At 33.2% G+C, this 22,102-nt stretch overlaps 1 protein-coding gene across 1 annotated transcript in view; it reads right to left on the minus strand.

Moving 5' to 3' along the window:
- USH2A (usherin) overlaps positions 1–22,102 on the minus strand; it is a 773,795-nt gene that overhangs the window by 624,296 nt on the left and 127,397 nt on the right. The window lies entirely within an intron of this gene.

Genomic DNA, 22,102 nt, shown 5'->3' on the forward strand with positions numbered 1-22,102 from the left:
CAGAACAATAAAGAAATATAAAAAAGTGATTTTTGTCTTTAGATTTATATATCAGGCACTTTCACTAGACGTAAAACTAACAGAAATTAGCATATTATAGGTAGTATGAAATTATAAGTGTGCATACAAGCTGAAACTATGCAAAATGGTGTGAATAACCAGTGGGAAAAGTTTATGATTGTTCCACAATCTTTAATTTTTTTGTCAAAACATTAAAATTTGGCTTCCAGTTTTAGGTTCCATAAGTAAGGAGCTTGGAGTCACCACTCCATCCTAACAAGTAACAAGCTGAACAGACTGAAAAATCACCAACTCTTCTTGGATCTCTAAGGAGAAAAATGGGACAAACAGCTGTCCCCAAGGTTGAAAAAGCAGACTGACAGATACAGGGAGTCTCAGTGACAAAAGCAGAGACTCACCAGCAGAAGACTCCATGGGAACCAGTTTCAGGGGAAAAATGAAGACTTATCTGTACTTAACAATTTGCTGGAGATTCAAAAGCAATACGTCTGAGAAATGACATCTCCAAGGGGACCTAGTTACAAAGGGTGCTCCCAACCGTTTTGTGGGATTTACCTCCAGGAGCCTGACCAGGTTCTCATAGTAAATATCAGGAGAATATTTCCTAATGCTTCTGGCAGAAAGAGGGAGAGGGAGTAATTTTGAAATAAATTAGTGCTCACTGCTCTTTTCAAAATGTATTTATTTATTTAAGACAGAAAAAGAGAGGAAGCAGAAGAGGGGCAGAGAGAGAGGGAGACAGAGAATCTGAAGTAGGCTCTGTGCTGACAGCAGAAAGCCCAGTGGGGTGGGGGTGGAGGCTCAAACTCATGAACCATGAGTGAGATCATGACCTGAGCAAAAGTTGGACACTTAACCAACTGAGCCACCCAGGTGCCCCTCACTGTTTTTTTTTTTTTTAATTTTTTTTCCAACGTTTTTTTTAATTTATTTTTGGGACAGAGAGAGACAGAGCATGAACGGGGGAGGGGCAGAGAGAGAGGGAGACACAGAATCGGAAACAGGCTCCAGGCTCCGAGCCATCAGCCCAGAGCCTGATGTGGGGCTCAAACTCACAGACCGCGAGATCGTGACCTGGCTGAAGTTGGACGCCCAACCGACTGTGCCACCCAGGCGCCCCCCTCACTGTTGTTTTTAATGGCATTTACCCTCAGGAGAAATTAGTTAAATATAGCCTAACCTGCTGGGGAATTTTCTGAGCTAAACCAACTTCGAGAAGAGAAATACTCAACTCCAGCCCACTCCAGACATCCTGCCCACCTATAGGTGGTAGAGACAGAGAAGCACATGTGAAGTTCACAGCCCAGAAGCACAGGCTCACTAAAAGACGAATCATAGGACTATATATACTTCCCCCACAGTTCACCACAATGCTAAAGGCCTGTATATAACAGTTCCTTTTACCAGGCACTTCTATCTATGAAGAAAAAACTACAAGGAACACTAAAGGCAAAAATCCCCACAAAAAAACCAAAAAAATTAAAAAACATGACACACACACAGTTTGAAAAGAAAGAGCAAGCATCAGAATCAGATATGTCAGGGATGTTGGAATTATCAGACCAGGAATTTAAAATATCTGTGATTAAAATGCCAAGGGCCCTGATGGATAAAGAAGACAGCATGCAAGAAAAGATGTCAATGTAAGCAGACAGATAGAAATCCTAAGAAAGAAACAAAAAGAAAAGCTAAAGATGAAACAGAAATGAAGAATCCCTTTGATGAGCTTAGTAACAGATTGGACTCAGCAGAGGAAGGAATTTCTGAGGTAGATGATGTATCAATAGAATCCTCAAAAACTGAAAAGCAAAGAGAATAAAAACTGAAGAAAAAAAACAGACAAGCCAAGGACAATGGGACAACTATAAAAGGTATAACATACACATAATGGAAACACCAGAAGGTTAAGAGAGAAAGGAATGGAAGAAATATCTGAAACAATAATGACTGAGAATTTCTTCAATTTAATGTCAAACACCAAACCACAGATCCAGGAAGCTTAGATAACACCAAGCAGAATAAATACTAAAAACAAAAAACAAAACAGGAGTGCCTGGGTGGCTCAGTCAGTTGAGCGTCCTACTTCAGCTCAGGTCATGATCTCAGTTCATGGTTTCAAGCCCCATGTTGGGCTCTGTGCTGACAGCTCAGAGCCTGGAGCCTGCTTCAGATTCTGTGTCTCCCTCTCTCTCTGCCTCTCCCCTGCTCATGCTCTGTCTCTCTGTCTCTAAAAAAATATAAACATTAAAAGAAATTAAACAAAACAAGACAGCAAAATCTGTACCTGGACCCAGAGTTTTTAAACTATAAAAAATCAAAGATAAGGGAAAAATCCTGAAAGAAGCCAGTTTTAAAAACATCTAACCTGTAGAATCACAAAAGAATTACATCTAACTTCTCAAAAACCATGCAAGTAAGAGGAGAGCAGAGTGAAATGCCTAGGTGTCAAGAGAAAAAACTCACCAACCTAGAATTCTGTACCCTGCCAAATTATGCTTCAAAAGTGAAGGAGAAATAATCACTTTCTCACACAAACAAAAATTGGAATTTGTTGCCAGATCTGTCTCACAAGAAATGTTCAAATTTCTTTAAAGAGAAGAAAAATACTGTAGGTCAGAAACTCAGATCTACATAAAGGAAGAGCATCAAAGAAGGAATAAGTGAAGGTAAAACTTTAAAAATGTTCCATCAGTTATAAACATGAAGGGATTTAAAATATAATAAACTAACACTTAGTAGACTGTAAGTTAACATTTGAAACTTTGTGAATTAAATTGTATTTCGTGTAAAAAAAATTGAGTAGCTTGAATAGTGTTTGCTTTCTTATCCTATAACTCTATAATTTTCCATTCTGAGCAAGCATCTTTTCTATGCCTTGGTGAATTATCATATTGCTTTGTAAGTATGGATCCGTTTCCATCATTTTTTTAATGTTTATTTATTTTTGAGAGAGAGAGAGAGACAGTGAGAGTGGGGAGGAGCAGAGACAGAAGGAGACAGAGAATCCCAAGCAGGCTTCACACTGTCAGCATAGAGCCCCAATAGGGGCTCAAACCCACAAACTGTGAAATCATGACATGAGCCAAAATCAAGAGTCAGACACTTAATCAACTGAGCCATCCAGCTGCTGCCCAACTTCCATCATTTTAACCTTTGCATTTCCAGTGTCATCTTCACCCTATTCCTCATAACCACTGTGCTCATATTTACACAAATGTAAAATGCGGCTTTTATATCCAGCTGCACATATAGAGTCTTTCAAATGGTGGCACCGGTCAGCTACATCTTCTGTGAAGAAAGAAATGCTCAATTCCCCTTTTTGCATATTCATGTTTCTGAAATGTCACATGGGTTTATTCCTGACAGACTAGGAAGCAGCACAACTGCAAGCTCTCTATGAATGAACTGAACGGATGTGTACCAACCAATCACCAACAGACTGAAATAAGAGACATGATTGGTCACTGATCATGATGTGCATTCATTCTTTCCACAGTAATTTGTAGACTGAAGAGCCAGAAGCTAAATCTGTACTTTATAAAATTACTCACCATTAATATACCATGAAAACTAATATTTTAACCATACTGTTGGAATATTGTGTTATTAACTAAACTATGGAAACTGAAATTTATGTATATGGGAACTCTGCAGAGTAAATATTTTTAAAGATTTTGTTACATATGGCCAAATTCCTTCTAGAAAATTAAATTTATAGTCCCACCAGAAATATATGAGAATGTCCATTTTATGTTCTGTTCAACCTAAAACTGTTATTATCTCTTCATGATTTTTAGAAAAATATTAATCACTGTTTTGGTAGGTATGTCTTTTGTTACTACTAAAGCTATATGTTTTTCATCTGGTTCTTGGCCAAATATAATATTTTTTGAGGAAACTTTTCATTTGTATTTTGCATATATTTTTTGTGTTGATTTTAAATCTTATCACATATTAAATACATTTTTCTTTTGCCAGTCAAATAGTGAGGATTTAGTTCATAATTTTCTATATATACTTATATTTTTTTCTTTTACTTTACTTCTACTTTAGTGGCCAAAATTTTCAGTAAAACAGGTAATATACATGGCACAGTTATAATGGTAGACATATTTGCATTATTTCTGAATTTAATGGAAATGTTTTTAATGTTACAACTTTTCTAATGATGTTGACTATATCAGGTAAATTATCATTTAAAAGAATAAATATATTCTGAAATAAATAGGATCTTTTTATATTAAACATGAGAAATATATTGTCAATTTTGTTAAATGTCCTGATTAAATTATTTGACCTAGTGTATTAATAAATTGTTATAGGATAATACATTAATTAGAATCTATGCTTGCATTCTTAATTAACATCATTAATGGTAAATCATAGCTAAAATTATTTAAGATTTTAAATTTATATTCATAAATTAACTTGTTCTATGTTTTTATAAAGACATTAAAATAAATAAAACCCTAACATTTTAATGCAGATTCAGTATGTGCTTCAACTTATCAAGTTAACTTTAAAATCTGAGTGATCAGAAAATTCATATTTTGTACACACATTAAAACCTACTATAGTTTGTCAAGTTATGTTGCTTATAAAGTATGACTGATTCAAGGTTTAAAATAATATATACATACATAACAGAATTTCTGAATTATTTTTCTTACACTCCCCCCCGACCATTTTCTGCTATAAAATAATGTGACTTCTGAAAGTGCCCAGCTTTTCTCAGAGTTACATATTTAAATGATGAATTAGGAGAGTCAAGCCACGTAAAGTCTCAAAAAGCCCCCCTATCTATTCATAACAATGATCCTTTGAAATTTTTATTTTTTTAAGATTATTAAAAACTATTTTGATATTTTGGACAAGAAAGGTCATTTCCTTTTACTATTTTCTGCAATAAACATTTAATATGTTAGAGCAGTTTGACATATTTCATAATCATTACTTGGACAAACTGTAGTCTAAAGCATTTTTTACCAGTATTTTTTTCTCCTCCACTAGTTCATAGTTGAACAATTTCCTCCCTTAATATTTTTAAAGTTGGAAAGAAAAAAGTATATAAAAATTTAATTGTCCAATGTGTTGCTGTTCTGAAATTTTTAGCATGAAAGCACATAGTTTTGTTACTTAGCCAAGGAAAAGGAAAACAAAAGACAGAGAGAGGAAAATGAGATGGAAACATCACCATTTTCCCATCAGGTAATGCTTAATTCCAATAATTAGTAAAGAATTCACTCTTATATTTTGGTAAATTTTTGAAAACCTTTATTATATTCTTCTTGGAGTGCTGAAGATTCTTTCTCCCAAAACCTTTTCTCACCCTTGGCACTGGGATACCTGTACTTTTTCTCCTCCCACAGCACTCCATACCCTGACCATGTTCCTATTGTTTTGAAGTGAAATTATTGCTTTACTTACATGTATCTTCCAGGAGTTACAAGTTATTGACTTTTGTACTCCCTGTGTCATCTGCATAGAAGCTTACTAGACAATTGCTAAGCTGTTAACTGAAAATTCACATTTAGTAAATATAGGAATATCCAAAATAGTCATTCTTAAGAAAATTTAGAGAGGGGACACAATGGAAACAATTTATAAGTAGGGTAACGTTTATATAAAGACTTCAAAATTGGATGTTATTAGATGATTTTCAATAATCAATTCACAAATATAATAGTCATTCTGTAAAAGAAAGTTATGTAGCAATCTATAAGAATATTGTCAATTATGGATCGTTGGCCAAAAAAATAAAAAAAAAAAATTTAAAAGCAGGGGAGCAAACCTCTTTAAGTTTTATTTCACCAGCAATAATCACTTGCAAATCAAATTATATAGAATTCAATGTTAGATCTTAGGCATATGCTTGAAGTCAGACATTTTAGTTCAATTCCTGGTGCTGCCACTAACCGTAAAAGGTAAGATGAAATGCAGACTTTCTGTATGCTGCACCCTCTCTCAAGCATTTAACATGGATTATTTCATTGAATCCTTTAGGCTTTGGATCATATAAGTAGCTCACATCTGATTTCTGTTTGTTGATTTGTTAGCCCTGTGCTCTCACATAATTAATTCTACCTCTTTAAGCCTTATTTTTGTTATTTATCACATGGGGTAATAACACCTGCCTCATAGAATTGTTGTAAAGATCAAGTGCTTAGCAGAGAGTCTATCACATAGTAAGCTTTTAGCAAACACTGTGTACTACTTTATTATCAGATTAGCAACTGAGAGTTAAAGAGGTTAAGTACCATGAAAAATATCATTGGACAGGAAATCCTTGAAGCTACTTTACCTCTGCGAATCTTAGTTTCTTCATCTCTAAAAGGAAGACAACTCAATTCAATAGCTTTATTTTTGACTCAAAGGATAAGTGGTAATATTTAAGCAATGCCCAACACAAAGCCTGGCACAAATTACATATTCAAAATCTGGAAGTTACAAGATGGAGAAGGAAGAAGGAAAAGAAAGAGGAGGGTAAAAATCCAACAGAGGTGTTAATCTGAAGTTCAAGTCACACTAGCAGTATATAAGACTGCCGCAGTGCAATATATTAACTATAACCATTAATAGGGGATTCTGTGATCAGAAGTGTACTAGTGCATGGTCTGATGTGGAGGATGTAGCCTAAAGAATGGAGCAATGAGCAATTAATGACCAAAATTTATTTCTGGTTAATTTTATCGTCTGTAGCTCTAACGACGGAAAAGGCCTGATCTACACATACTTCCTAGGAGCCATCAGATATCATTAGGATGTAACTATCACTTCTAGTAGGCTTAACTATAGGGGAGATATATTCTAACTGAATAAATGGAAGAATAGATGAAAACTCACTTTCTGAGTTCCTGGCTTTGGAGGAGAGAAATGAGCTCATTAAGTTCTCTTCCCCAGGTCAATTAGCCATGCAATTAATCTCGTTTTCTAATGTTTTTAAAAAACTCTATCTCCATCGCAACACTTTGGCCAAATGCAAAATTTTTGCTGCAAGATGATGCCAGATATTTTTTTTATTTTTTTATTTTTTTTTATTTTTTTGCTTCTTTGAAAGTCTTCTTACTGGCAACTTTGCTCACCCGATGTTGGTGTTTTTATTATTCAAGTTATGCTTTCTTGAATAAAGGTGGTGGAAGTGATGATACGGAATCCGTGGTCCTGTCATCCTGATTATAGATGCAGTTTGTCTTTTACAAAGCAACTGCCGGCTGTTTGAGTTTGGGATGTTGCCTACATGAGTTTGTGGAGCAAATCCAGCCAAAGCATTCTTTTGGTATTTTTATGAAGACCACATTTCTGTTTTTCGACTGTGATCTAAAAAATAAATCTCATTTAAGAATTTATTTTTACCATTAACCTAAAAAAGACATTCTCAAAAAGGCTTGTATATAAGACTACACTAAATACTACAATAATGCTTCAAAGACACAGTCCTGGCTTTTTTAATGTTTAAAATCAAAGAAAAATTTGCCACTGACCTAATGGAGTGGCTTGAGTACTACCAAGTAGCTGTTGTTCAAAATGTCTAGCCTTCCCTTTGTGGACAATAAAAAACCTGCAGAAATATTAGTAACATCTTATCTCTACCTAAAGAAAACAAGCATAGATATCATTTTCAACTCTCAAGTTGAATTTTTTTAAAATATATTACAGTACCAGGGTGACACGGGTTTGTAGAAGCAGAAACTAGTCCTAGGAAGGAGGTGCCGGGACATTCCATTGAACCCAACAATTCCAGTGGGAGTTCAGAAAAGTGCATTTTTAAAACTAGTGGTAAAGATTTTTTTAATTGTGAAGAAAAGGAAACAATGCCCAAAAGAGAATGCTTTGAAAATGTCATATCTTGCCAAAGGAATATAATGAGTAATTATTTTATAGTGCTTTCACTTTTAAGTTTTGAATTGTCATTGATACTTACAAGACATGGAAATTCATAGCAAGAGGGAGGTAAAATGCAGAAATATATCCTTTGTATGTGTTCTCAAGATACAGTAAACATATAGAATTTTGGTCTCTAGACAACATAGAATATTTTGAGAAAATAAAGTCTTAAATGTACAGACATCACCTAGTCCAAATTGGTATGAAATATAAGCAAAAGTCTATTATTCACTTTTTTGTTGGGTCCATAGAAGACATTTTTCTGTGTACTTGGAGTTCTGTACAATATAGTATTTAATATAAATAAAAACATGAAACTTAAAGAATTATAAATGTAGAAAAGTATTCATAATATAGTTTGAACTTAAAAATGATGTTAAGGATAACATGGAGAGTCTAATGCTATTTTCTAGATAGAGTTAGATTCATCTGCAGACATGGATACAGAGCTACAACTTTAAGCAGATAGAAATGGATAATACAGATTTACAATAACAATAACAAAAGATCTGAAAGGATATAAACTAAGAGCATTTGCTGAGGTTATCTATGGACGGTAGAGTTATAGAAGGCTTTTACTTTTTATAAGTTTATTTTTTCCGCAGGATGCATTTATTACTAATGTATTAAAAAATTGAAGGCAAATAAAATGCAACTCCTTGGATACTTACAAGAAAATTACACATAATTTGCATGTAACACTTCACTAAGAGAAGCTAAGAAAATTAAAATGTTCCAGTTTTAAATTATACACAGATCAGTAAGATACTACAGAGGAAATGATTATTTTTTCAAGTCAATGTAGGCTGAGTTTATGAATTACCAGAAAACAGAGTATGAAGTTTTTAAAGATATAAATGTTTCCGAACAATGAGATTAATAAGGATTTTGAGAGATGACAGTCAAATTTTCTGTTGTAAAATTTGATTTAAAAGATACAGAACTAAACGACACACTGACATATTGGCATTTGATCTTAAGGACGATGCTGTGTTACTATCATTTTGTGTGGTTCACAAAGACAGATTAAAGACAAGAAATACTTTGTAGTCTATCCTTTGATATTAAATTTCATGCAATGTAAATTTTTGGTTTCATAATTGCGTCTCTTTACAACTTCTTCCAGATAATTCTGAGAACCATGGCAAAATAGAAGAAACATGAGTAACTTTTGAGTAAATTATGAGCATTATGAGTAAATTTTTGATCTCATAATTTTCTTCTATCTTTTCTATCAATGACATTTAAATTTTTATTTAAAATTTAGAAACATTTGCGTACATTTTATGCAGTTTCTGAACCAGTTTTCTACTTAATGTTTTTCCAATCTCCAGTTAATCATTTGTCACTTTAAATGATGTGTTTCTTCTATAACAACTGGATTCCCCCGGATATGTCCCTGGATGCTCAAATTACAAAATTAGACAATGGCTTTATCAGGGTTGAGGAACTTTATCATTGATTCATTTAACTGCTTTCATTTTGATAGCTTCTTAAGGGCTACTAATCAACTCCATGAAGTTGGAACCAAACACTTTGACATATCCAGGTAGGATTGACATAGAACAATCAGTGAATCTAGAAGACACTAATGAAATCTATTTTATTGTATTACATTCTAACAATACACAATGATATTTCTCTGAGACCATTAAATGGAATAGTATTCTCTTGTTACCATTACAGACTAGCAAAGACAATCTCTCAAAGATAATCTACAGGTCCAACAGCATTTTACCAACTCCCTCCCATCAGTCTCATTTTTGATCCATTAATTATGAATACTTTCAAATTTACAGAAAAAATATGAACTGCATATAGGAAAACTTAAAGAAGTGAGACTTTAGCAGCACATCATTTATTCAGTCACCTATGCAACAATCTTTAATGACCATTATGTATCTTTGAAGGAAGAAGAAAATATCTTCTTAGCCAAAGATACATAAAGTTCCTAGGAAGGATGGGGGTGGTGTTGATCTTCCTGAAAGTTACTCATAGAAGAGCTCAAAAGACCTAACAGACTCAATGCCCTTTGAAACCTCAAGTTCAGAAAAATGACCATGAGTCATCAAAGGAACGACTTGTCTTTAACATTCACAGATTAACAACCTGCTTTTGAATTATTTCAAAAATAGATTGAATCATTTCTTAAATGTTCATTTTAATTTTTTTTCAATATACAAAATTCAATTATATTTCCTTTTTTTGACATTGCCAATTTTTTTAATTTATTTTTTTATTGTTTTTAATTTTTATGTGTTGTTTTTATTTAAATCCCAGTTGGTTAACATATAGTGTGATAATGGTTTCAGGAGTAGAATTTAGTAATTTATCACTTACATATAATACCCAGTGCTTGTCCCAACAAGTGCCCTCCTTAATGCCCATCACCCATTTAGCCCATCCCCCACCCACCTCCCCTCCAGCAGCCCTGTTTGTTCTCTGTATTTAAGTGTCACTTGTGATTTGCCTCCCTCTCTGTTTTTATCTTATTTTTCCTTCCCTTCCCCTATGTTCATCTGTTTTGTTTCTTAAATTCTACATATGAATGAAGTCACATCTGGAGGTGCACCTGGCTTGCTCACTCAGAAGAACTTGCAACTTTCAATTTCTGGATCATGAATTTGAGCCCCAGGCTGGGTCTAGAGGTTATTTAAATAAAAAACTTTAAAAAAAATGTAATTAAAAATAAAAAGTCACATCTGGAAAATCTGTAAGAAGTAGTTACTTCCCCAGTAATGGTAAATGATGAAATAATCCTTTATTTTTCCTTAAGTCTAGGACATACCATACAGGTTAAAATTTAGGGGCACAAAGGACAACTATAGGTGCTGCCTTATTTTATTAAGCATTTATAGAGAAAATAGCATGTTGTCCATACGTCTGAAATCACTGCAATTATCATGAACTATTTGAATAGTCAATTTATCTGTTGTCCTTTGTAGACAACTATTAGATCTTCTTGATCTAATCAATCACAGCATAGTACCTGAAACATTGTAATTCCTCAATAAAGGTTATTGAGTAAGGGAAAGAAATGTATAAATGAATGAATAAACCAGTGAACGGATGATACAACACGAGCTCATTTCTATTAGTGAATTCACTTCCTTCATTCCTAGTTCTAGCAAAAAAAAAAAAGTGAAAGAAAATTGTCTCCTTTTCTACTCTCAACAGAGAAATGCCCACAAATGTCTTTATCTAGACAACACTTTCATGCAATAATAGCCAATATGTTATGGCATCAGTCCTAAATGCTTCATATTTATCAGCTACCTTTCTTTCCAATAATCTATGAAGTAAGAGTTGCTATTACCTCCATTTTACAGGTAAGAAAACTGAAGAATAGGAAAGAAATAATAATTTTCTAAAGTCACTCCCTGGAATGACAATTAGTATAAACTAGAAAGTAAAAATTTGTGAGGATGGCAATGCTTGCTGTGTTTTGTTCATTACAATATTCCCAGTGCCTAGAAGCCCTCACACATAGTAGACACTCAATTTACATATATATAATATGTATTATATATAAAAGTATACACATAGGTACATATAACCTTGTATACATCATATATACATATACATATATATACATATATATTCATATATACGTATATACACACACACACATATATACACAGCACATCTATATCATATTCTCCTTCATTCTCCATTAGAACTCTCTCTCCTAATCACCATGCTATGCTGGCACCAGGGACAGAAAATGATCTCAGGGAGAGAGGTGCTGAGTGGATCCACTTGGCTAGCTGTTCATACGTCCCTCTGCTCAGTCTAAAGTGGAAGGCAGAGCCCTGGAAATCCAAAGTTGGAGTCTCTCCCCACTGGCTGGAAAATTCAGAGGTATGTAGGCAGCCCCTGCCTGTGTGGGAAAGGGAGGAAGGCATTCTGTTCCAAAGTGAGAGATTATAAAATGCTCACTTTTTAAGAAGTCAGTATGGTACTAACTGAGCTAAAAGAGGCAATTTGTTCAACTACTCCCAAATGGCCTAAATGAATTAGAGATCTTCTGAAAGTCTGTAAATTGCTCCTTTCTCATCAGATTAGTGTGTTGGAAATTTTAAGAGCCTAAATCTCTAATAATAATAATTGTTCTCCAGCTCTGTTCAGAGCTTCCTCTTTTCTTTCAATGTAGCAGTTCAATTGTATTCGAATGATGTTGTTTCAGAATTTCTTGTGTCTACTAGAGAAATCAGCTTTATAAACATAAAAACTTCAGTGTAGTCATATAACTACTTGTTCCAATAGAAGTTTCCCTTTGTAGACCTAGTGCTCCAACCACAGATGTATGATTAGACAAACATGCGAACTTCTATCAGTGATAGGTTGGGTGCAGTGGGGGATGATAGCACAGATGAAATATCCAACTACAGAGAGAATCCGGACAGAAAGTGACTCAGTGCTTTGCATATAGTAGGTGATCAATAGATGTTTGAGGAATGCATGAATGAGTGACCTAATGGATTGTTTACATTTGTGACATGTTACAGGACTATACCTTAGTTTAGTATTTATTAGAATGGTAACACTAAAGGTTTAAAGGTAAATGCAATAGTTTCCTGCAGATTTTTACCTATAGATTATTATGTAATCTCAATTAGCAAACCCTAAATGATTACCAGGCCTTGCCATTGAGGAGGCTTAAATGTTCATGTATTTATCCTTGAATTCTTTCTTCAGTAATTATCTTTCCCCTGGTTAGAAATTCTCATATAATTAAAGTGTCCACAGAAAATACATACATAGGTGCTCTCTAGATGCTGAAAGTAACAGCATAACTTAAATAACTACTGATACTATTGGATAATACTGATGAGACAGTTGTGGTAATATAATAATCATGAACACTTAAAATACATAGCCTAACAAATCAACCATTAATATGTGTTGGCTACTTTTAGAAACTTTCTAATTTATGAAATGCCTTGTCTGTATGTCTATAGGTAAGGTTCAATGGAAGATTGGAAACTCATCCAATAAAACAAATTTTGATAACACGTGAAACAAAATCCACATTTGCAAAAATAGAGACTGTAGACAGAATTATATGGACAACTGCTTCAGTTCTACACATTGTCCATATATAAATATAACTGATAGTTTATATACTTGTAAAGAGGAAACTTTTCACTCTGGCTTGGGAATGCAAACCATCTAACAATGTCTAGTTGTTGAATGAGATCCATTTGCATGACAGGCATTGGAGTCAGATTGCTTTTGAATACTGGTCACTGTTTCATATTTGATTTGTTCTCTGGCTTGCCTGCCCTTCGTATTGCCTCTTTAACTGTGGGAATTGTTCAGGGCACTAAATAGAAAAGACATATATGAGATACACAAGGTTCTCCCAAGGTCCAGAAGAAGGACACTGAGGTTTCTTCAAATTTGTAGGTTGTAACCAAGTCAATTCTCCTTTACAGCAACTATAATAATTTACCTCTACTGATACGCCAGAAAATGTGGCCTGGAATAGAGAACACATTTGTATAGGATAATCTACACTATTTTATAAAGAAAGCCAATGAAGAGAAAATGGATACATCATATTAAAATCTCTTCAAAAATATATTCATATTTTAAGCAGCAAAATCCATTATGTCTTTTCATTTTTAGGGTTCCTCTACACTTAGTGAGTGGACACCAAAATGTATTTGAGTTCCTATTTGGAAAGAAAGCCATTTTATATTGGAAATTTTATTTCATCTTAGACTTCAGTACTAGATTAGTAAATTTTCAAAATCCTTTCATTAGTATAGCTACATTGAATTTTTTTAAGATTTAAAATGTCAATGAGATTTATATTACCTGTTAATTACAAATTGTCAGTCTGAATAATTTGTTTGCACTAAAGTCATCTCTATTTATTATAGTAATTAGTGCGTACCAGGAAACCTTTTTTTAAATTTCACAAATGAAAGTCCTCCAATATTTTCAAATACGTGGATCTTTAATCAAGATATTACGGTGGTACTGTAGCATAATGCTCTACACATAGAAGGCATTTAATAAATTTTTGGTGAATGAAGCTAGCAAATGATCAGTCAACACATTAGAACTATAAAAGTACACAATAATCATGAATTTTGTAACAGTTACCCCATCCTGAAGAGTCACCTCCACTGTTTTTAGCAGTAGCATGAATACTTAACATAGATGATATGTACCTGATAGATTAATAAATCATATTATTTTAGGAAAATTATATTAAAATATTTAGGATTGTAAAATTTATAAATAATAAAAAAGCAAACAAGCATGTTCTTTTATTCACTACCTGACTTAAAAAACAAAACACTGCAATATACATTCTACTCCATCAGTGACACATGAACTTAGCAATATCTGTTCACAACCTTTTCTTCATATTTACACTTGATATATTACTTAGTAACAGTATTCTTGTGCATGTTTTTGAATATTATATAAATGGTATATTGTGTATATTATTCTATAAGCTTTTTGTATTCTATTGTCTGAGAGTCTAGTTGTGTTGATGTAATAGCTATATTCATTTATATGAATTGAACTGCAGTAAGTATCCATTTACATGTTTGCAAACTGTTTTCCCACACTGGTGACACATTCCCATCATTAATGGATGAATGAATCCCCAGTAATCTACACCTTTGCCAGCCAATGAAATTTTCAGATTTTTTGAATCTTTGCCAAACTCATGAATATAAAATGTTATCTCACAGTTATGATTACTGATAACCAGTAAAATTGCAGCTGTTTCCATATGTATATTGGCCTTTTGAGTTGCCACTTCTAGCTGCTTACGCAAATTACTTGGTTCAATTTTCTTGGTCTGTTTCTTAATTGGTTTGATTTAAAAATTCCCTTTGTCTGTTATATGTGTTGTGTTGCTAATATAATCTGCTAATATGTAGCTTTTCCTTCTCTTTATTTTAAAAATGGTAGCATTTGGTGATTAGAAGTTTCTAATTATAATGTAGCCACATTTATTAGTTTCTTCCTCTATAGTTTTTCCTTCTTGTATTCAGAAGTTGTAAAGACATACTATATTTTCTGTGGAAAATTATTTTTAAATTGTTTCTTGTTTTTTATTCTTGGGTATATAAAAATAATTATTTTCATGTTTCTATTCTATATCTAGCCACTTTGCTGAATTCCCCTCAATATTTAATAATTTGTGGAATTTTTTGCATTTTCTGGCTCAATTATCTTGTCTTCAGATATTGGCAGATCAGTTCTTTTAAGTGTTGTTTGTTTTTTTTCTTATCACACTGAGCTGGCTAGATCCTCCAATAAAATGTGGAATAATAGACATCCTTGTCTTATTCCTGGTTTTAAAGGGAATGCTTCAATAGATTTACATTTATATGCACTGTTAATATTAGGAACTGGAAGGTATTACGCTAAGTGAAATAAGTCAGAGAAAGACAGATACAATATGTTTTCGCTCATATGTGGATCTTGAGAAACTTAACAGAAGACCATGGGGGAGGGGAAGGGGGGAAAAAGTTACAGAGTGGGAGGGAGGCAAGCCATAAGAGACTCTTGGATACTGAGAACAAACTGAGGGATGACAGGGGGTGGGGGGGGAGTGGGGAAAGTGGGTGATGGGCATTGAGGAGGGCACTTGTTGGGATGAGCACTGGGTGTTGTATGGAAACCAATTTGACAATAAATTATATTATTATTATTATTATTAAACAAAAAAATAAATAAATCTCAGAAAAAAAAGAAAATTATACTTGTTTCTCTATCAGGTTAAGAGTTCTTAAAGCACTTATCTAGAAAGGTGTTAATTTCATTAATTGCTTTTTTCCAAGCCTACTGATTTTATGTTTTTGCTTTCTTCAATTAATGTGATGAAATACATTAATAGTTTTATTAATATTAAATTCCACTCTCATTCCTGGGAGAAACCCAATTTAGCTACTATATATTATTGTAGATTTGATTCATCATTTAAAAATTTTTGGCTTTGTTTATAAGAGAGTGATCTTAAGTTTTCTTTTTGTACTCTCCTTGTTTGATCTTACATCCTGGCCTCCACAATTCATTTTACCAACACAGTTCAAAATAAGTTAAAAGCCTAGTATACTATGTATTTAACTTGTTTATTTTACTTCTTTGGTTTCCCCCACCGACACCACCAATTCATAAGAGAATATAAATTCTTCAAGAGTAGCAATAATTGCGTTTTGCCCAGAGATGTACACCTACTGCATCCAAATAAGTACTCAATAAAATTTTCCTGGATTAATAAAAGGCTCATAATTTCAGTTGGAGGTTTTTTCCATCTATTTCTACTTAACTCATTGGGATAAAAGTGAAATGACTGTATGCATTCATTTACTTATAACTAGTTAATGCTTACAGTGTGTTGTGATTACAAATTCTTTATGATTTGTTGCAACTATCATATTGATTAGTACATGATCAATGTTCATAAATTTTCCATGTGATCTTGACAAGAATGTACATTTTTTCATTGTTGAATACAGGAATCTATTAGTTTAAGCTTCACATTAGTTCAATTCTCAATTATTAAGGATTTTAATTTTTGACTGCCTGATTAATTACTTAAATGAGATGTATTAAATTCTTCTACATTGATGTTGGATTTGTCAATTTCTCTTTCCAGTTCTGTCAAATTTTGCTTTATACCTTTGAATCTATGCTATAAGATGCATGTAAGTTTAGAATTCTATTATTTACCATTATATAGTAAAGCACCTTATCTGTAATAAAAGTTTTTACTTACAGTCTATTTTACCTAATATTATATAGCTTAAGCCATTTTTAAAATTTTTAAACTTTGCATGTGCTCGTGTTTTAGGTATATGTCTCACTATCTCAACACCAGGGCCATGTTGAGCCTTGTTGGAGCCTGAGACCAAAAGAAAAATATGTACTTCTATATACATTTATAAAATATCCTCTTATAGTAGGAACCAAGTAGAAAACATTAACAAACACTCTATAATCAAAAACATAGCTATGTATAAGCTTTCATCTTACCCAATCTGTTTTTAAACCATTGTCAACCTTTGCATGAGGCAGACACAGGAGAGCCTTATAGAACTGCTAGGCAGGGATTGTGGCTGACTGGAGTAACAGCTCTCATTGCTAAGTAACTCGGAGTTATAAAACAAACAACAGCTTATTTTTACTTAAAATGTTTACATATTGTTCCTCACAGATTTTAGTATTATTTTGCCTTTATTAAACATTACATTAAAATATTATTTATCTTGATTAATAAGTTTTCTGGTGCCTTCTTAAAATTTGTGCCTGAGGTACTCCCTCACGTTACTGCAGGCTCTGCTCAGACAATGGCGGTATACTATATTTTGATGTGTGTGACAATTATTTAAATTTTTTTTTTTACATTTATTTATTTTTGAGAGACATAGAGAGACAGAGAACAAGTGGGGGAGGGGCAGAGATAGAAAGAGACATAGAATCTGAAGCAGGCTCCAGGCTCCGAGCTGTCAGCTCAGAGCCCGACACAGGCTCAAACCCACGACCGTGAGATCATGATCTGAGCCAAAGCCAGACGCCCAACTGACTGAGCCACCCAGATGCCCCATGTGTGACAATTCTTAATTCTAACTGACAAGTGTAACACATTTACATTTGTTATATTTATTGCTATATTTTCTATATCTCTTACTTTTTTATTTCCCTCTTCTTTTTTCCTTTATGTCAGAATAAGAAAGATGTTTCCTTTTTATTCTCTGTAGTTTGGGAAGTTACATACTACATTTATTCTCTTTTGCTGTGTTATTCTTAAATAAAAATCCTGCTTAAGTTAAAATTTGAAGTATTTCACTCTCTTCAAGAATAATTCAGGGACCTTTGATCTCTTAAATGCAATCATCACTTCTGTCTTAAAAGCTACTTTTTCAATAGACTATAATTTTTGAAGCATTTTCTAGTTGACAGAAAAATTGAGAGACTGATACAGAGTTCCCATATACCTCCCACCCCCACCTATTCACAGAATTCTTAATTTTCAACATTTGGAACCGGAGTTGTATGTTGTCATAAACTGATAAACCTAAATTGACACATCATTATTATGTGGACACATAAACAGTCCACAGTTTAATGTTTACTATACTTATGTGGCTGTATTTCTATTTCATCCCACTGATCTATTTCTTTATTTTTGCCAAGACCACATTGTTTTAATTACTGTAACTTTCAGGATATGTCTTGAAGTCAGGTAGTGTCAGCAGTCTGACTTTGTTCTAGTCTTTCAATACTGTCTTGGCTATTCTGTGTCTTGTGCCCCTCACACAAACTTGAGAAATGGTTTGTTGATGTCCACAAAATAAATTTCTGAGATTCTAAATGGGATTACTTTGAATCTATAGATAAAGGTAGGAAGAACAGACATCTTGACAATATTGAATCTTCCTGTCTATGAACATGGAATAACTAGCGCAAGTGTTTTTCGAAGATTAATAATATCACCATGTGCCAGAGAGGAAATGAAATTCTAGGCCTTGATTCACTAAATATACATCTAATATAGATTCTATAATATGAACTGTTTGCTACTTAGAAAAATTAATTCATTAGTATTTACAAGATAGATTATACAATGAAATGCATTTAAAGTAAAATCCTTGTGTGAGCAAACAGAAGACATTACTGGGAAAGCTTGATGTGTAATAAAAATATGACTCAAGCTAGTCATGATGACTCATACTTTTGGACTTGTGTGCTCTAAAGGAACACACTTTCTAAAATAACAGGAAATATTCATTTACATAATAAGCATTGTAGAGTGTGATGTTGGCACCATTCAAATTATTGAATGGTAGGAAGGCCTATTATATTAAATGTTTTAAGCTGGCTCTGCTATTTATAATACTAACAAAAATGCATACTGATAGCTTGATTGTAGTTAATTCATAAAAGCCATGATTAATGCTATAAAAGGGTCACAAATCAGAGCCAAAGAATAAAAGAAGTATTCATGGTTACTAATAAATTGCTCTGTGAACGCTTGGCCACCCTTGCAGGTAATGATGTCACAGAATGATGAAAGAATAGCTAAGTAGCCAACAAAGTGCCAGTCCTTGGCAAAGGCACTGATTATTACATCACTCTTAGCCAAGAGTCCCTGAAAGATGAACATAACTATTAAAAGAAAATGAAAAATCATTAGGACGCAAGTATCAACTGATAACACATCTCTTAAAGCTAGAATTTATCAACATTTGAATTTTTAGAACAGATATAGAGAAGAGAATGAGTAATGGGTGTATTGTAACTATGCAACCATGTTAGTTGACATGTAGTAGACAGACATACCTAAGCTTCCAATTCCTAGGTTGTATTCTGCATCTAAGAACTTGACACATACTTTTGTAAAGTTACAATGGAATTCTTGAGCAGGTGGACCAGAGATATATTATTGCAATAAAGCTAATAGCACAAGTAGTTAGGAAATTATTTAAAAAAAGATAAGGGAAGTAAGGAGTGGAATCAGAAACCTATGCACCAAAATAATACATGGTTGAATAATTCCATGATATGAAATTTTAGAACAGGCAAAGCTAATTTGTAGTGACAGGAGGCAGGTTGGTAGTTTCCTGGGACTGAAGGTTGGGGAGGAGGCATGGACTGTAGAGGAGCACAAAGAGTATTTGGAGAGAAAAACATCCCATATCTTGAATAGGGCAGTGATCACACAAGCGTTGCTAAAACTCATTAATCTATACATTTTTAAATGGGTACATTTTATTGTATGCAAAACATACTTCAGGAATTTGCTTAAAAAGAAAAATCACTAGATTTGCAAGACATTATCATGGTTCAAATTGAGCAAAGGATACAAGGAATCTATTTAATACAATCAATTATTTAATTGTACATGAATTCACCATTAAAATGAAAAAATTCACTTAAATTTTAAAATACATGTATAAGTAACAGTGATTATCTGTTATCCAAAAATTAATTATTTAAAAAGCATAAATGTGTTTCTTATCAAATGATTCATTCAGGGTTAAACGCGGTGTAATCCTGAATTCTGCTTTGAAATATTCAACTCTGCTTGTAAGTTACTGAATGGTATATAGTCTTTTGAGATTTCTTTTGCTCTAGATTAACGCTTATATACAATGATGATTTATGGTAAGCACTACATATTAAAGTCAAAACCTTACAACTGCCAATACAACATCAAAATCTGTCAGAGTTCCTATGTAGTAGCAATGAGGAGAATCACTGAGCCTCCCCACCAAGGTAGATGTTTTAGGTATCACAAAATACAATGAAAATTTAAGAAAAAGTAAGTGTGGCTTGAAGTTTATCTTAAGATCAGCAGGGCTTTTGGTAATACTTTGTCTTGAGGTTTTGTTTGTGTGTTTTAGTAACTTATAATTTTATGAGTGGACAAAAGAAATGAGATTTACCAAAGGAGTTATGAATTAGTTGGTCTTGCTATTCCCAGAATAATTAAACACATATTCTAGCTACTACTGTAAGTCTTAATCTATTAAGTGGGTCAGATATTAACATAAGTGAGATCACCCAGATATAAGGCTATGGATAGTAGAGAATATGGTTGAAACCAAATAGTGTTACGGCTCCAAAGAGGGTAATTGTTACCCTGAGTTATAGTTGTTGCCATGGGTAAATGCAGACGTAGTGTTGGATTATTTTCCGATTAAGAGAATCCAGAGATGAGGGAGGAGGAGGAGAAGAAGGGAAAATTCTTGTTGGAAGTTAAATAACAAATTATTTAAACACTGTTCCCACCTGTGGACCACCTGTTTGTGAAATCAACTTCATAAACAACTAAAGAATGCTTTATATAGAAAATTCTCTGGAATGGCTATGTGTAAGAACTTGCTTCTGAATTCACCATTCTACTCCTTTCTCCTGACTTCATTCATTTTCACTTCCGCTAAAAACACTTTCTTATAGGACTGCCAATTGCCAAGAATTGGCATATTCTCAAGGCTTACGTTTTCATCTGTTTGCCAAATGGCTGTAATATAATTCACAAAAGCCCTGTTTATTGAGTAATATTATTAATGGTTAGCATAATACTGTGAAATTGAAGGCATTCTTTTTGGATTATGTCCAGATCTTTAAAAAAAGAACATTGGTTCCAATAGGATATGGATGGCTTACATTAAAACTTATTATTTTGAAAAGTAGAACAAGGTGAAAAGCACTTGAATAAGAATCTTTTCAAATTATTTCAGATATGTAAGTCCCACATGTATTAAAATATTTCAGTATATGTGCTGCCGAAGCGAGCACATATTAAAATATTTTGATAACAAAAAGAGAATGTCATACTTATGAATGCTTTATAAAATCATTTCTCATTTTCAACACATTATTGAAAATATCATAGCACTGAGAAATCATTCAAGTTACCAGTCTATTGACTTTTTCCCTTCAGCTGCATTTGCCAAACTTTGCTAAGTGAATGATTTGTTGCTTTTTTATTTATGGCTATATTCATTAATTATCAAAATATGTCAAGGAAGAAAATAACAGAAAACATTTTATGTTTGTTTCTAAAGGAAACTAAATGTCTAAATAAGAAGCAGTAAAATGTATTCTCAACCTAAATTATAGTTAATTATTTTGCTAGTTCATAATCCAACAGTCACCACCTGAGACCAAGTCTGAAAATCCCAACTAGACTTCTGAAACCAATCATGAGCCTTGATTCATTTAATGGCTCTATTTTTAAGGGGAAGCATGAAATCATCCAAGAATCATAAAATATCAATCACTCAACTGTGAGCAATTAAAGAGAGAGGAAGGTGGAAAGATGGGATATCAAAAGGAAAAGGAGATGGGGTGGGGGTTGAGGAGAGAACCAACTAGTCAAAATAAAGCAAAAGAAGCTTAGAAAACAACATATGTGAAAGCATTGCCCAGTCCTTAGTTTGAATGTACTGTATATATTCAGATCAAAGTGCCTTACAAAATTCAGCCCAGAGAGTTTTTTAACTGGGTTAGTGGTGAGTTTGGGGAAGTGGGGTGAGGTCAATAAAAGAAATCACTGATTGCAAGGGAAGTGTCATTTTAAAGGATCAAATGGAGAAGACACTAAGAAAATTAGAATAAATGTCACTTTAACTCTAACATCAAGAAAAAATCAAACTGGCAAAAACTTAAAACATACAATTATGGCTGAATAAAGAGTGAATCAATCAAGTTCATC

The sequence above is a fragment of the Felis catus genome, chromosome F1 (genome assembly GCF_018350175.1).
Source record: "Felis catus isolate Fca126 chromosome F1, F.catus_Fca126_mat1.0, whole genome shotgun sequence".
NCBI classification, from domain to species: domain Eukaryota; kingdom Metazoa; phylum Chordata; class Mammalia; order Carnivora; family Felidae; genus Felis; species Felis catus.